At 43.3% G+C, this 13,891-nt stretch overlaps 1 protein-coding gene across 1 annotated transcript in view; it reads right to left on the reverse strand.

Moving 5' to 3' along the window:
- LOC127419032 (fidgetin-like protein 2) overlaps positions 1–13,684 on the reverse strand; it is an 87,026-nt gene extending 73,342 nt beyond the window's left edge. The window contains exon 1 of the mRNA XM_051660062.1: positions 13,558–13,684. The gene's annotated coding sequence lies outside the window, so the exon portion shown is untranslated. The remainder of the gene's footprint in view (positions 1–13,557) is intronic.
- Between the last annotated feature and the right edge of the window lie 207 nt (positions 13,685–13,891).

Here is a 13,891-nt window from a genome sequence, read left to right on the forward strand (position 1 = left end):
CTCTCTCTCGACAGCCAAGACTTCTCCACGTCTTCCCTCACTCCCAGAGAGAGATAAGACAGTGATGACTTACTGACAGCCTCTGTTAAATATTTAAACTGGTGTGAAGAGAGAAGTGAGTAGAGTGTCTTCTACATGTGGCTGTGCTTCTATGGATCTGGCTGTACTCACTCAGGTCCTATTGTCTTCTGTTCCTTTTTTGTTTTTACCAACACTTTCCTTCAGATGCTCGTACAAGTCACTTAGAAAGGAGACAGAATTGTAGAGAAATACCAGTAACTAAAAATGTTACACCATATACTGTAGTTCCTATTAATTATTAAGTTTAATTTGCATGTTATGTTGTAACCACTGGCTGCAACTTACTATATTAAGGGCACCCACACACTAGAGAATGCTCTGACAGAGCATTTGATGGATAGGTTCATGCAAGATGAGCCGTGCAAGTTTAAAATAAAGCAGAAATACAGTGAATTGGATTTCCAAAAATCAGAACTTCATAGTGTGTAGGAGCAAAAGTAACTTTTGTTTTGCTTTGTTTTTTTTTTTTTGTATGTTTTTTTTGGTTGCATGACAGAGCATTACTTTCATGAACAAATTCTTTTTTCTTCTTCTTTTTTTTTTTTTTTTTACGTCTTTGCAACAAAACCATCCCAATCAAAAACAATAGATTTGCAGCATTCTCTAACACAAGTCTGAATCTTGTGGACAACATCACCATTAATAATAGTCTCCTCACACCTCCAAAAGCACAAGTGAATCTCAATTTCTCTTCTTCACTTCCTTTTTTTATTGCCTCTGAAACCTGAACAACATACACTCTGATTTGAACAAACACGCACACAGATGAGCCACTGTTGTTACAGTGTGTGTGTGTTAGCCCTGGGCCACAAGAACCAGTAATGCCACCTTTCCCGTGATCCACATCCCATTAAAGGAAGTCAGGCTGGTGCCCCAATCAGCAGATCACATTTTCAAATGTGTCTTTGTTTCGCAGAGCTAAAACAGCTGGGAACAATTACCTGCCAGTACACAGCAGCAGGGGTTGCCAGTCGGTGTATTATAGTGCCTTGCCTGCATGAGACTCAACTTGCACTCTGAAAGCAGTAAATCAATCCACCGTAGTTTAATCCAAATTTCTGCATTCTTTAAGCATTCTTTCTTATTATTTCACTACCTGACATAGTCTGATGTTTCCACATGTAGGAACGTAGCCAGAAACAAAGCGTTGGCTAAGAGAAAGACAGATTTCCAACAGATTTGAGAGTTTTCACAAAGCAAAGCATGCCTTATGGTTGTTGTGAGGTTTGTGTAAAAATTCTCTCATCTCAGCTTTATATGTAGAATCCACAATAAATAAATTGTAGGCTGATTTGACCTAAGTATAACACAGGGGCACTATTAAAACTTATTAAATTCCTCTGTTTCTTTGAGCAGCCCATCCAGCCCGACACCACAATATCAGGTCGACCAGTGGTGTGAGTTAGGGGTGGGACCATCTGCTTGTACCACAAATGGAAAAGTGATTTTTCTGGAATATGTTTGAAATCGAAAAATGATTATTTTTGCAAGAGACCTTTTTCACATTTCCGGGTTTTGGATAGCATAAGTAAACAATTGCACTGTAAACTTCTACAGCGGTGAATGGGAGATTTTCCACAACAAGAAAAAAAATAAAGTACTGTGGATAACCACAGTCAGAAGAGAGAAAATGCAAAATTTACTGTCATTATCTCGGCAGCTGTATGGTAACTAGTTTTTCATTTTTTTTTACTAGTTCCAGGGTAATATAACAAAGCATAATGTTATAAATGTACACTAAATAATAATAATAATAAAAAAAAAATGAATATATATAAAAAAGATTGCTAGTTCCCTATCTGTCACTCACTCGACGTTGTGTCGATGTAGTGACACTAGGGGTCACTCTTGGGAGCCCCAAACACCTCTGCTTTTTAAAAAAAAGGCCAATGAGAATTGGCGAGTGGAATTTGCATGCCACTCCCCCGGACATAGGGTATAAAAGGAGCTGGTATGCAACCACTCATTCAGATTTTCTCTTCGGAGCCGAGCGGTTGTATTCAGTGCACTGAATTCAATTCCCTCCAAAGACACACCTCAAAACTGCTGGATTTATAGCGCATTTCAGCGGCTTCTCCCCCTCTGCACCCATGGAGTGCAGAGAACGCCCCTGAGCGCTTCAGCAGAGCGAAAATAAGAGAGTATATTCTAAAAGTGTATATTTTTATTCACAAAAAGAGCGGCACACACACACGGAACATCTTTTTAAAGATGCCTTTCCATTTGTGTGTTATTCCTGGTTGCGGTTATCATCTCTCCGCTTCTGACAGCCACGATCGCTGTTTTACGTGTCAGGGCACTGCCCACGTGGAGACATTGTTCGTGGATGAGTCATGTTCTCATTGCGAGAACATGACCATGGCAACGTTGCAGTCGTGGCTTGCTTTCGTAAGCTTTTCGGCTCCCCACACCGGTCCTTCTACCTACGGGTTCGAGGCCGCGTCGGTTAGCACTGGGGGCGATTTGGGGACATCAATGGGACCACCTCCGCCGGGTATCCCCCCACGGACCTCCCATTTCCCAGCACGCTCACTTGCCCAGATCGGGCTCTCACACGAGACCACCGGCTAGTCTCAGCTCGAGTTCAACTTCTCATTCGGAGCTCGGGAAGACGATGAGTTAGAGCGCAGCATCGGAGAGTGGGCTCATCCAGTCTGATGCAGAGGCTTCGGCTGTGCTTCCTCCTTCGGGAACGGTCGCCCAGTCTCACGTCGATGCAGAAATGACGGAGCGTCGGGCTAGAGTGGAACCCTCCACTCTCCCCTGAACCCTCGCGGCTCGACAATTGGTTCCTGGGCCCCCGTTCCTTTCTTCCCGGAAGTGCATGAGGAGCTGACAAGATCGTGGGAGGCACCTTTTACTTTCAGCTCCCCCACTTTCACTACCCTCGATGGTATTCGGTGATCCCCCAGGTGGATAAGGCGCTCGCTGTGCACTTGTGTCCACAGAGCGCCGCCACCTGGCACGGGCGCCCGAAGCTCCCGTCCAGGGCCTGTAGGTTTATGTCGTCCCTGACGACTGTGGCCTGTGGTGCCGCTGGACAAGCCGCCTCCGCCCTGCACGCCATGGCTCTCCTGCAAGTACACCAAGCCAAGGCACTAAAAGAACTGTACAAAGGTAGTTCTGACCCGGGATTTATGCAGGAACTGCGCTCGGCGACCGAACTCACTCTTTGGGCGATGAAGGTCACGGTGCGGTCTCTCGGGCAGGCTATGTCCACCCTGGTGGTCCAGGAGCACCACCTTTGGCTCAACTTGGTCGAGATGGGAGAGACAGACAAGGCACAGTTCCTTGACACCCCCATTTCCCAGGTTGGCCTGTTTGGCGACGCCGTCGAGGACTTTGCCCAGCAGCAGCTGTCTGCTCTTCGCAAGGGCGTCCTCCTGCAGCAACAACACCGGCTCCGCCACAGCCTGCCCCCATAGCCTGGCTCCAGCGTGGAGCCCTCCACAGGAAGCAGACGCCACCCGACGGCCGGCCGCTAAGAACCCGAGTAAGGCTTCGAAGCACCCCCGAGATGGGCGACCCAGGGGAGAGGAGTCCCACTTCTCTGGGGCTGGTCGACAGACCACTCCATTCCCCGGTGGAGGGCTGGGAGGAGAATCTTTTGTCGCCGCATGCCCAGGAGGCTGTGGCACCCATAAGTCTGACAAAAGAATGGTTCCCTTGACTTCTGGGTTACATATCCGGTGCACATGGCCGTCGATACGACCACCGTCCACCATCCCATTTTGGCAGGTATGGCGCTCCAGCGGCGGACCTCCCGCCCCTGTGCGCCCAGCTGTGGCACAAACACGCCCACACGAGATTGATTCCAGTGGACTACGGGGACGAGATTCCTCCTCCCCCCTCCTCGGCCAATCTTATGGTGGGCGGCAGGAGCCAGCCGTGACCCTGCCACGAGGCCCCACCCGGAGTTTGGCCGCATGGCTCGTGCTTTCTAACCTGTCGCGATGGCTGACCCAGACCGTCTGATTTGGCTACATGATTCAGTTCGCCAGGCGCCCACCCAGGATCAGCGGTGTCCGCTTCACCTCGGTGAAGGGCGAGAATGCTGCTACCTTGCATGTGGAAATCACTACCCTTCTGCGCAACGGCGTGATAGTGCCTGTCCCTCCAGCCGAGATGAAGAAAGAATTCTACAGCCCTTACTTCATCATACTGAAGGCAGTGGGTTGCGACCAATCCTGGACCTGCGAATACTGAACCGGGCTTTGCACAGACTTCCGTCCAAGATGCTGACGCAAAAATGCACTCTTACGAGTGTCCGGCGTAAAGATTAGTTTGCAGCGGTAGACCTGAAGGACGCGTACTGCCACATCTTGGTCTTACCTCGACACAGACCCTTCCTGCGGTTTGCCTTCGAAAGGTTCAGAGCATCTCTTTTCTCGGTTTGGAGTTGGACTCAGTCTCGATGACAGCGTGCCTCACAAACGAGAGCACGCAGTCAGCGCTGAACTGTCTGAAGGCATTCAGACGGAGTACAGCGGTTCCACTGAAACTTTTTCAGAGGCTCCTGGGGCATATGGCATCCTCAGCGGTGGCCACACCGCTCGGGTTGATGCATATGAGACCGCTTCAGCACTGGCTTCAGACTCGAGTCCCGAGATGGGCATGGCGCTGCGGGACACATCGCGGGACCATCACACCGATCTGTCACCGCCTCTTCAGCCCTTGGACCGACCTTGTATTTCACAGTCAGTAAAAAGGTCATTTTAGTTTGGTGAGGCTAGTGCCATAGAAATTACACACGTCAGCTTTAAATAAAGCATTTTTTTACAAGGCTTTCCATGTAAGAGTAAAAAGGTTTCCAAGATACTTTAACTGTCCTTGTATAAGCAAGCCAAAAGCCTTTAGTTATCGCCTGTTCTTGAAGATTTCCCCTTGAAAATTCTTACAGCAGACAGCAATAACACACTGCGATCTTACTTTAATGGTGGACTGTCTAAAACCCCTTAAGTTCTTAAGAATGGGAGGCAGGCTGAGAAATCAATTTGCAATTTACATGAGCAGCAGTGTGTTGAAAACTTCGCTTAGAAGGGCTGTGTTAATTAGAGGCCTCTCGCTACAAACACCGCTGGATTGAGTAATCAATAGTGTTCAGGACAGTTCTGGCTATATCTGCAGGACTGCCGCTCATATGCATGCAGTGGTCAATAAGCTGAAAGCTATCAACCAAGGAGAAATAACTACAGTTGTGTGTGTAAAAGCTTGTCCATAATGAGACTTTCCATACAGATACACAGAGAGAGAGAGAGAAGAATGGATAGGGACTTTTGAGGATATACAAAACAGCAGCAAAATCAAAAATTTTTATCAAAACTATAAACTCAGTCAAAAATCAAAATTCAAAATGTAATTTTAAAATTCAAAAAGCAGTATTCAAATTCTTCATCTAATTAAAGAAAAATAAAAACAAATAAAGTCATTTAAAGTGATAAAGCATAAACATTTACAACTAGATTTCTAAATTTTCTGAAGACAGCCTGTGCAAAACTTTGCTGCATTGCTGTGTAGTTTCTAAAATGTTTTGAGTGGTTGGAGGTGAATTGCTTTGCTGTGCTAGGGCATTGCCAAGTCAAAGACAAAAGTGCCAAAATATCAAAAGTCTCTTTAATATTCTCATCCCTATAGATAGATTTTGCTCATTTTAGTACCCATCAGGCAATAATTGTACGTCACATAACGTGGAAAAGTAATAGGACACCACCTCCCAACAAGCTGCACAATTTGAGGTATTCTTCATGTTTGTAGCATGGTGTGAAACAAACTACATGCAAAATGTTACACTTTCAGTTAAGGGTTTGTTCAAATCCACAATGCCAAGTATGATCATTAGTAATAGTGACTTGGCAAGCACCAATAATTACATTGTTATTAACAATTTTATTGATTCCATATATATATATATATTATATAAAAAATAAAAAAACAGAATATTTGGAATCACTTTATACACTTTACACCCCCCCCAACACAAACAGATACTCCAGTGGTCAAATGCCAATTGACAAAGACAAAGACCATAAAACAGTAGAAAATATTTAGAAATCTATAATAAATAAAAAAACAAAGTATACGTTCAAAAACAAAAAGGCTACAACATGCACTTTTAAACCAACACGTCTCCCACCACTGCCACTCTCTGAGAGCCTTTTAAAAAGGCTAAATAGCTGCCCCATTTCTTATTGAATAAATCCATTTTGCCTAGCCTTCTATGTGACAAATATTCAAATGTCGCTACCCTGCCCATCTCCGCATACCACTCACGAAACAAGGGTGGTCCAGCCAACTTCCATCCTCTAAGGATGACCTGTCTGCCTATCATAACATCAGCCAGGATCCAGTTCTTCATGTTCTTATCCCCTACATCAGTGACCGCCCCATCACCTAAAATACAGAGTCTGGGGCAAAATGAGACTTGAGTACCTAATATGTCACCCATAAAACTCTGGACCCTCAACCAGAACTCTTGTATCTTAACACCACCAAAAAATATGGGTTGTGTCCCCATCTTCTGATTGGCATCGCCAGCAGGTGGGTGTGTCTTTAAGACCCAGCCTATACAATCTAGAGGGGATCCAATAGAATCTATGTAAAATCTTGAATTGCATAAGGCGCACCCTTGCATCTCCAGATGCAGACCTGACGTCCCCTAGAATCCCAGCACACTCCCTCCTCCACACCAAGTCATGATCCCTCTCCCACAATCTCCTGAGCGAAGCCGAAGCTCCGTCCCCCAGACTCTGAATTAGCAGGGAGTAATACACTGATGTCTCATGGCCTTTTCCAAATGCAGTAATCACCACTTCCAGAGTATCTGCCGCTTTAGGGGGGGTGTATACTACCCACAAAAATAGTACAGAGCAGGTGGCACAGCTGTAAATACCTAAAGAACTGAGATCTGGGAATCCTAAAATGTTGAACCATATTTTCAAAAGTTTAACACTTCACTCTCATATAGGTCAGCGAGTGTAGTAACCCCCCCTCACAATCCACTCTGACCAGCAGAAAGGGGGCTTATTAATACATAATTTTGGATTCTGCCATATGCTCGAGGCAACATTTAAATAAATATCCGAATTAAATACTCTAGACATATTTGTCCACACCAAGTGCAAATGTGAGATAATGGGGTGTAGCATAACTTCTCAGATTAGTTTGATAGAAATGCTTTGTAATGGCAAAATAGGGGCAAGAACTTCCTGTTCAATACAAAACCAGGGAGGGGCTCTCTCAGGTGGAAGTGACCAATGAGCCAAATGTCTGAGACTGAATGCATAATAATAAAACAAAATCTTGGGTAGGCCTAGCTCATCTTTGTCAATCTGCCTATGTAATTTATTGAAATGTAATCTGGGACGCTTACCATTCCAAATGAAGGACTTCGTTATGCCGTCAAATTGCTTGAAATAAGAGAGGGGGACATCTACAGGGAGAGATTGTAGCAGATAGTTGAATTTTGAAATACAATTCATTTAAATAACATTAATCTTCCCAGTCATAGATAAATGAAATGAAGTCCACCTGCCCACATCGCTCGAAAACCTTTTTATTAAAGGGTCAAAATTAACTAACTAAAATCACACAATTTTGCTGGAAATAAAATGCCCAAATACTTAATGCCCTGTTTAGGCCACTGGAAGGTACCCAGCTGAAAAAAACGTTACTGGGCAGTATGCTGTCAGAGCCAAAGCTTCAGATTTAGACCAATTGACTCTGTATCCGGAGAACTTAGAGAAGGAATTAATAATTCTGTTGAGGCAAGGCATAGATCTAATGGGGTTGGAGATGAATAATAAAATATCTGTGTAAAGTAATAGCTTATGCACCATACCTCCCGCAACCACTCCTGGAAAATCATCTTCCTTTCTTATCGCGGCTGCTAATAGTTCCAGGGCAAGACAGAACATTAATGGGGAAAGAGGGTAACCCTGCTGGATGCCCCTGTCCAGAGTAAAATAATCTGAAATTAATTCATTTTATTTTTGTACCGCCGCTGCTGGGTGTCTATAAAGTAACTTAAATCCATCCAATAAAAAGTATTCCCAAACCCATACATTTCCAAAATCTTAAAAAGAATCCCATTCTACCATACCAAACTCCTTTTCGGTGTCAAGTGAGATGGCAGCGACCGGAGTCTGATCATTCGCCACTGACCACATGATATTGACAAAATGCCTAATGTTATCAGAAGAGCTATGACCCCGCATAAACCCCACCTGATCTATATGTATCGGAGATGTCATAACTTTACTTAAACAGTTAGCCAAAATTTTTGACAATATTTTTTTAAGTCTAGCTGGATCAGGAAAACTGGACGGTAACTCTTACACTCACTTGGATGTTTGTCTTTTTTAAGAATCAGACTGATCTGGGCTTGTGTCATGGTTGGCGGAAGCTTTCCATTCTTTAATGGTTCCATATAAATTTCTAACAAAAGTGAAGCCAATTCCGTAGCATAATATCTTAAAGTCAAAGCCATCTGGCCCGGAGCCTTGCCTGTATGTAAGGCCTTAATGACCTCATCAAGCTCCAAAGTTACCTCATAATCAAGTGAATTTTTTTGCTCAGTCATCAGTTTAGGGAGTTCTAATGGTTCCACAAAGTTTCTAATATATTCATCTGTAGACGAAGACGTGGAACTATAGAGATCAAGATAGATTTCAATCATTATTAATATCACTGGCTGAGGTAAATATTTTACCACCAACAGATTTCACTGAGGGAGTAGTGGAAAGACTCTCTCTGCTTTATATATCTAGCCAAAAGCTTCCCTGCTTTGTCCCACGACTCAAAGTATGACTGTCTTGCCCTGAATAGCCAAATCTCCACCTTCCGTGACAAAATAGTATTATATCTGTATTTCAATCAGGTAAATCAGATGACATTCGGTGCTTCACCTCTGCCTCGGCACTTAATATTCCCTTCCAACTCCACGAGTTCTCATGCTTTGGATTTTGATGAATGAGGCATACTGTATGATCTGACCCCTTAGAACTGCCTTAAGTGCCTCCTAAGCCACGCCCACAGAGGATACTGAGGACCAGTTGGTCTCCATATAAACATTAATTTCAGCCTTTAACATTTGCTGGAAATCAGGATTTTGCAAAAAGTATACATTAAAGTGCCAACTACATGATTTCTTTTTCTCCATAAGTGGCAACACCTCTAAACACACCAGGGTGTGATCTGAGACTAAGATGTTTCCAATTGAACAATAAACAGATGAAATGTATAAATAAATCTAAATCTATTCTAGAATAAATCTTATGGACTGATGAAAAAAAAAATTATAGTCCCTACCAGATGGGTTGAAATGTCTCCAAATATCTGTAAGACCAAGATTTTTACACATCCTGTGAAGCACCAATGTTGCTCTAGGGGGCTTACACACTTTTGCTTCTATGATCAAGGACTGAATCCATCAATAGATTAAAGTCTTCTCCCACTATTATATCATGAGGAATGCCAGCGGCTTGTAACATCCCTTCAAGATCTATATAAAAAAAAAAAAGCCCTGATCATCAACGTTAGATGCATAAATACATAAATCAACCTTTGCCCCTGAATTTCTGCTAAAACAATAATGGCTCATTATCCTAATTTCTCTTTAATCTGATTGAGACATTTGAATTGTAGATGTTTACTTAATTTAATGACTCCCCTGCTCTTACTTGAGCCAGCACTAAAGAAAACATGTCCACCCCATATCTTCCCAAATTTTTCAGCTTCTTGCAGGGAAAGATGCGTTTCTTGAAGAAACACTATCATATTTCTTATGTTTAAGAAAATAAATAGCCTTCCTGGTTTGGGGCACCCCATAAAAATTCACATTCCATGTGGAGAGAGACAATCCACTCATATAAACATCTAACATATTAGAAAAAAATAGATTGTGTCAAAAATGAAATTATAAAGATTGTATTCCAACACTAGTGCAATAATCAAACCCCGAACATTCCCCAGAACCAAACAACAGAAAAAAAAAAAAGAAAGAAAAACGTGTGCATTAACCCCACGCACGACAGCGCCAACCATCCATGCACACCTACGAAAGCCCCCGCGACAACTTTGGATTGCTCAAGTCTGGTGCTTCTGTACAAATTTTGTGAGACAGAATTACATAACAGAAATATAATCTATAAAACAAACTCCAGCCAATAGGCAGAATAAACACAAAGAATGCGTAGATTAATTCACAAAACCGTCTCGAAGGTGTGTTCCTCCACAAAACAAACTCCAGCCGCTAGCGGAACCAGCACACACACACACACACACACACACAATAATTGTTCAGTGAGCCAGCTGTTCATGAGTGCAGCAGATGACCTAATCCTTCCAATGTCCTGCAAAAAATACTCCACAAAACAAACTCCAGCCAATAGGAGGCATAAACACAAGGATCATGCAGATTCATCCACAGCTGTCCCGAAGGGGTGTCATTCAACAAAACAAACTCCAGCCGCTAGGCGTAGCCAGCGCAAAAAAGGCACTTAGCCCCCTCGGACAGTCAAGTGAATGTTCAGTGAGTCAAGCTCACTTGGGAGCAACATGAGAAACACACCATGACTTCCTCAGTCCATCGATTTTATGAAAGACAATCGCTTGTTGTTGGCATGCAAATATTTAGCAGCCATCCTTAGTATTTATTCTCAATCTGGCCGAGAACATCAGTGCAAAAGCGATCCTCCGTCAATGCAAGAGATTCTTGAAGGAGTGTTACCACACAAAACAAACTCCAGCCACTAGGCGGAACCAACACAAGGAGAAACCAAAAAAAAAAAAAAAAAGGTGCCCAGCTTCCTCAGACAGTCAAGTGCATGCTCAGCAAGTCAAGCTCACTTGGGAGCAATGTGAGAAACACCAAATGGTTTACTCACCCCATTGTCTCTATGAAAGACAATGCTTGCTGTGGGCATGTAAATATTTTGCAGCCATCCTTAGTATCTATTCTCAATTTGGCCAGAAACATCAGTGCAAATGCAGTCTTTCGTTGATGTAAGAGGTTCTTGCATTCCTTGAATTGATCACGTTTCTCTCATCTAATTTGCAAAGTCTGGGAACAAGAAAATGCTGTGGTTCTTCCAAGAAAGCCTTCCTTTACTCCACGCCTCACGTAACAATATCTTTATTGGATGATCTCAGAAATTTGGCCAGAATTGATCGGGGCCTGCCTCCCTCCGTGGATCTGTGAGCCGGGACTCTGTGAGCTCGTTCAGTTTCCAGATTATGGCCTGTTATTTCAAGCAGACTCAGGAAGAGCTCGTCTAAGAATTTTACCATATCTCTGCCTTCCTCATGTTCAGAAATTCCAACATTTCGGACGTTGTTTCGCCGATTACGATTCTCACGGTCTTCCAACTTTCCCCAAATGCGTTCCAAATCTGCTTTGGACGCTAGCGTGTTAGCAGCTAAATCCCTCTCCGATGACTCCAGATAATCGATCCATTTCTTGACGTCCCCGATTCTTGTAATCAACTCAGTGAATTTCGTCTCCATCACAGTAATCGATTGACGTATTACAGCAAAGATCTTCCAAGTCCGCCATGACCTTCGCCAGCATTACAGGCATGCTGGACGGCTGACATTGAATCTCTCCCGCCGCACCATCAAAATTGAGTCCCTGGTCTGCAGCCCTGTCTGGGGTATCAGCTTGAGCACATAAGTGTCTTTTAATATCTCCAGAGCCAGAGGATTTTGAATTCTTTGACATGTTGACTTCATAGAACAGTTATGTAGCAGGGGGTATCGTATCTCACTGGTTTATGACATAAAAATAATTAAAAACTAGCAAAGTGCACAGAGCTCGCCACTTACACGTCCGACCCCCGCATGGCGCCATGTGACTCCCAATAATTACATTTTGAAAGTTCTAAGCAGTGCTATAATGCTGACATGACAAACATATACTGTATCTCTGATGTCCCGAGCAGCAAAGCTGGAGGGATGTTCTCTAATTTTGCTTTCTTTTTCAGGACCGTAAAAAAGGCTGGCAGAAAAGGAGCAGATTTAAAGGGTTAAACACTGGGAAAAAAAGCAGTGAGGGGACAAAAGGACCATTGTGAGATGCAGAAGTCTCCCCAGAAAGGAGAAAGAAGAAAAAAAAAGGCACCACTCGCTAGTCCCCTCTCCATTGTGAGTGGACGGAATGCAGCCACCCATGACAGATGTCTTGCCCATTGTCCCCCATCAGCCTCCTCTCTGCCTCATGGAATTCCAAGAGGCGTGTTCTGCATGTGCAAGAGTGTGTGCTTATGCATGTGTGCGAGTCAAACCCTGATGCTGCTGCACTCCCAGAGTCTGTGTCGAGCCTTGTTTGAGTGAAGGGGTGGGGGGTGTTACGGTGTATATGAATAGAGGCTCCGAAATCTGAAGTGCCAAAGTTAGCTAAACTTTGTACTCAATACAGCTCCCACGGTCCTGTCACTCAAATGCACATTCAGGAACGTGCTGAGGCGCACTTTCACAGATTTCTGCACACACATTCGACAGCTCCCCAATATAAAAGGCTTTATCACAGGCTCAGATGAAGATATCTACATACTGCCTAAAGCTTTTACACACACACACACACACACACACACACACACACACACACACACACTTGAATAAGCAAAAGGAGGCAAAGTCACTTTATGGGTCCAGATCAATTGGATTGCTATTCTATGTATTGGGTATGCACATCCCATTTACAGTTGGGCACGTACATGTGTTTCTGAAAAATGGATACAAAAATCACATCTTCCTGCATTCTATGCAAATATAACAGAGTTCACTTTCATGATGATGCTTATGCTGGGCAGCAAAATTCTGTTGCATGTGCCAAGATTCATAAGACCTAAAAATCTAAAAACAGGAGGCAGCTAAAATGGCTAAACTTGCTCCTTAGATTGCGGAGCAAAAGGCAACAACTCTTATGTGCTGTATTTTCCTTTGTACGCTGATGTAGATCTGTTTATGTAAAGTTTTCGTATGTGGTGTGAGCAACTAGATGCTTCTAGACTTGAACAGATTGCACCTTGAATGTGTCTCAAACCACATAGATGCAACTCTAACACGTGTTGGAGGGCATTTCCAATTGGTCTTTTCATGATCAGATAACCATCAATGAAACTGCATGCAGTGATACCCCATTAAACACCCCAGAGTCATCAGTGATGTGTGGACGGGAAGCTCTGTCAGGAGCATTGATGCACTACGTTCTCTGTTAAGAGACGCACCATGTGATAGCTCTGCTTGTAACAACTGATTGAACTGAGCGAGTGTGCTTGTGTGAAAATAAAAGAGACAAAAGAGAAATACCAGTTGAAGGTGTATTTACAAAAGTATAAACAACAGACAACAAACACTTTACAATATTAAAATGTATCCACAGTCTGTTAAAATGAACACAGAATATATACAGATTTTAAGTATATATGAAGAACATTCTTTTGTGTTGTTTTAGTGTCTGAAGTCCCAAAGTTAGCTCACCAGTGTATTTACAATCCGATAGAGTTTGTGAAGGAGGTAACCATAATCCACAGTGTGAATAGTCTTGGCAAAGTAAATCCACAGGGTATAATCCACAGAAGTACTCCAGAGTCCAAGCATATCCCAGGGATAGGTGATACCACTTAGCCTTCCCTAATGTGCCATGTTGGCTCCTTTTTATCCAGTCCTACTCACTTCCTTCCTGTCATGTGATCTCTCATGACAGGTGGTTGCACAGTTCTTAAAGACATACCATGTCATTTTAAAAGAGATATAATATGTTAAACATACTATTAAAACACTATAACAACAATAAAACATTTTTTTGTACAGA

This window comes from Myxocyprinus asiaticus, chromosome 28, assembly GCF_019703515.2.
Source record: "Myxocyprinus asiaticus isolate MX2 ecotype Aquarium Trade chromosome 28, UBuf_Myxa_2, whole genome shotgun sequence".
Classification (NCBI taxonomy): Eukaryota; Metazoa; Chordata; class Actinopteri; order Cypriniformes; family Catostomidae; genus Myxocyprinus; species Myxocyprinus asiaticus.